Here is a 4,095-nt window from a genome sequence, read left to right on the forward strand (position 1 = left end):
ATGGTTCTGCATGTGAGTTGATGGCTGCCGCTAAATTGTTCGGTTGTCGCTTTCAAGTGTACCGAAATGACCAAATATTTTAAACCTTTCGACAACCGCCAATGTCTCTTAAACATCTTAGATTGACAGGTGACGATTTCAGTAGTGGACACTTTGATGTTTATGATTGTTTAAACTCTCAAAAGCTGGATGTGAAGTTATCGATGAAACCGGTTGTATGCTTACAACGCTTGACAGATGCCGAATGTCACTTCAACACAAGTCCTGCAAATACTGTCGTAATTGAAACAAACCATGAAACTCAAACCTATTATGACAGCAGCAATCCAAGCTTTGAGATTTGAGGCAAAATTACTGTTCACATGGCCAACTGTATGTTACATGCTCAAGAGTAAGCTCCGTGCACAGCTTGGTCATATTACAACCAGAGGGCCGAACTCACAATGTGGTATACAAAGTTTCTTAACAAATAATTATTGGTATATTTTCCCTCAGTTTAAAAAGGTTTAATTTTCTTCTTAATAAAAATTTTAAAGTAGTACTTCGCCGCTGCGAAACGTGGGTATTTTGCTAGTCAAGTTATAAAAAGTACCACAACACAAAAAGTGAAAGCACTTTGAAGGATTCCACAGTGGATACGGACGACCTTAGATGTATGTGAGCTATTGAGAAATGGAGGGCTTGCTTGTGGGGTTGAAATTTCATGTCCACACCATCATCAGGCTTTGGCCACTTTGTTGTCCTCCAAAGTGTCTATTTGCCCTGGCATGTGGATGGCACACTGAGCAGTGCCACTGTACTGTTTTAACTACACTGTGGCCTATCATCCAGGGTCACAGAATCACATTGCTGACTGCCTCACTTGCTTTCCTTCCCTGCTGCTAATGAGACCATTTCTAACAATGAACCAGAGTTGGTGGTGATTTAGTCTCTGGCTCTAGCTGCCCTTTCACTGGGGGAGTTTACTTCAACCTCTGTATTTTACAGTGAACTAGCAAAATACATTCAGAGTGTGGCGCTCTGCTGTTTTTTTGTGTAGCTGCCTTTACACAGCTTCTCCGCTGTTTTATAAACGAATGACATATAAGGCCATCCTTGCTTCGCCAAGGATGCTGCCTTTTTATTTAATCCACGGGTTCTCCTCTGTTTTATTGTTCGTTTATTATAATTGTTATAGTTCTCTTTATATAGCATGTTGTCAGTTCAGCACTCCTGTTGTAATATGATGAAGCTGCGAAGCGAGAGCTCACTCTTGAGAATCCAACGTATAGTTGTCCAGGAGAAAAGCAATCTTGACTGAAATCAATGGCAACCTTTTGTAGGGTGTGTTCCTGAGACTTATTAATTGTCATCGCGAAGCAGAGCCTTACTGGAAATTGGAGACATTTGAATTGAAATGGGAGATCAGAGGGAATAACGGGGATGCAAGGAATACATTGAGTGTGGAGAAACTCTAGAGACAGTGTGTGTATTAACTTGTGGATTTTTCTGATAGTATTTGGTGGCAGCATGACGAAGTTGCTTCCACAAGACCACGTTAGCTATGGAGCTCAGCTCAGAGCATATTCTTCTCCTACCTTGTCAATTGTGTAATGCATTTTTTTAACAGGTTTGATGCATGGAAGTGATCACTCGTTCAGTCAGTTCACGTGACCTGCTCTCTTGTGTGATGTTGCGATCTCCACGGCATTATTTAATGTTAGCTAAGACCTGGCACTTAAAAGTTTCTCGCTTCAGCAATTTTAACTCTGTTACAAAGTGATCCAGAGTCTCATTAAACTTGTATCTCTCGAATAAAGTATTCAACGAAGGCATGACCAACGGTAGCGGGAGTGTGTCCATAAACTTAATTTAAACTTACGGTTTACACCGTGCTTTGTTTTCGCAGTAGTTGCACTTATGAATAAGCTTGTATGCATTTTTCTTCAGCGCTGTTTGGAGTTCTTCCTTGTTTTCTATGTACTGCGTTCACAGTCAGTTCACGTGATTATGTGGGAGGCGTGATTACGCGACATGCAACTCAGACCCCCACGGCCATCGAGCTAAATTCCATTACAGTATATGGAGAAAAATAGGTTCCAGTTATGACCATTATGCATAGAATTTTGAAATGAAACCTGCCCAACTTTTGTAAGTAAGCTGTAAGGAATGAGCCTGCCAAATTTCAGCCTTCTACCTACACGGGAAGTTGGAGAATTAGTGATGAGTGAGTGAGTGAGTGAGTGAGTGAGTGAGTGAGTGAGTGAGTGAGTGAGTGAGTGAGTGAGTGAGTGAGGGCTTTGCCTTTTATTAGTATAGATTAGCTGCTGTGCAAACTCCAATTACCAATGGTTAGCCATCTTCTCTTAATGCTGTTGATAGAGTTACACATCAATATTTCTGATTATGAGATGAATTCAGTGTATAAGATGGTAATGTGTTCTGTGGTGCTTGTCTCATTGCTCCTTTTTCTCAGCATCATCCGTTGGTTAAATTCACTCATCTTGGTCACAAACGAAATGGTTAAGCTTGACATTGTGTGTGTCAACTATATTGGTGGCCAGGGGCCTCAAGTATAAATGATGCGTACACATAAAAATGTTGCGTACGCCCGTTTCCACTCTCATATCATGATATAAAAAAATTAACTTGACGTAAAGCCACACATATTTTCACACTAGTTCAATCCCCTGTGTACTCAAGTTTTCGACTCGGTTTTGCAAACTGCCGGCACCCAGCGTCAAAGCAGTACAAATACCTCACTGTAAACTTACATTACAGTTGTAATATTGTACAACCTGAGCCACTTATGCTTTCATATTGTATATTTTCATTATTATTATTATTATTATTATTATTATTATTATTATTATTATTATTATTATTGTTGCTGTTATTTTAAATGTTATTGGAAAATAAGTTTATGGAGGTTTTACAAATTGAATCTCAATTTACCATACATAAATAATGAAGGAATTTAATTCAATTAAATAGAAGAGAGTGTGTATTTACAGATGATGACGACTGGCTTCTAAGTCGATTTAAATGTCCAGGCGAGATCTTCTTGGAGCTCTTGATATCATTTTTCAGATGAAATGCAGTTAAGTATATACATTACATTATACAGATACATTTTTAACTTCATTTAAATAATGTATACTATTATTAAACGTGTCGACACGGTAGACAGTGGTCGGAATGAGCTGGCGTTCCGTTCACGGATTGTTCCTGCCTCACGCTGTATTCTTGCGGTGGCAACACTGGAAGGATAGATGGATAGAATAATAAAACATTATGAATATATTTCAATGTTCCTTAAATGTTTTGAAGAATTGGCATTCTAAGCTTACAGAAGGGTTAATGTCTATTACTGAGCTGATTGTATGGTGACTTGTTACTTAGAGAAAAAAAAGGAAGGACAGGAATTGGGGGTTAGTACGTTTGAAAGAGACAGTACTGCTGCAATAAATTATTTTATCAAGGGTCGTGCATGGTGTAAGCAAGCATCAATTGCTTTTTCTTCTCCTAACATTCCTACAACTTTGAAAAGTTAGAGAAGAGAACTTACTATGGGATGGACATTTTGACTAATAAAGTGCCCCAACATGAGTAGAATGAATAATCAGTTTAAAAGCTCGCTGTCTTGGTGTGCTGAGGGCTGCCAGGCCATCTCATTACAAATCTGTTCATGGTGATTTATGTGTTGTATTTTATTTTCAGTTTACTCCATTTGTAAATGTGCACTGAGCTCCGAGTCTGTCTAATGTGAACTGCAATATGCAATTAATAAATAAGAAATTCTGACTTGAACTAAATCCCCTATGACAGGTTATCTCTTCTCTTACTGTATGTGTTATTGTCACTTTGAGGTCTTCATTCTATGAGCTCCTGTCTCACATTAACTGTTCACCCTCAGTGTCTCCTCAGATGTTCTCTCCATGAGCTCTCAGCTTTCTCTTTAAATCTTCTCCTCCTCCTCCTCCTCCTCCTCCTCCTCCTCCTAAATCCTCGTCCTCCTCCTCTACCTTCTCCTCCTCCTCATCCTCCTCCTCAGTAAGCACAGACAAACTTGCACTTTCATTTCTTCACAAGTCACTTCCTTGTTTGTCTGACTGA

At 39.2% G+C, this 4,095-nt stretch overlaps 1 protein-coding gene across 2 annotated transcripts in view; it reads right to left on the reverse strand.

Moving 5' to 3' along the window:
- Window positions 1-4,095, reverse strand: part of LOC120528441 (zinc finger protein 260-like) — a 413,573-nt gene that overhangs the window by 74,880 nt on the left and 334,598 nt on the right. The gene's annotated exons all lie outside the window — the stretch shown is intronic.

This window comes from Polypterus senegalus, chromosome 4 (assembly GCF_016835505.1).
Source record: "Polypterus senegalus isolate Bchr_013 chromosome 4, ASM1683550v1, whole genome shotgun sequence".
In the NCBI taxonomy this organism is placed as follows: domain Eukaryota; kingdom Metazoa; phylum Chordata; class Cladistia; order Polypteriformes; family Polypteridae; genus Polypterus; species Polypterus senegalus.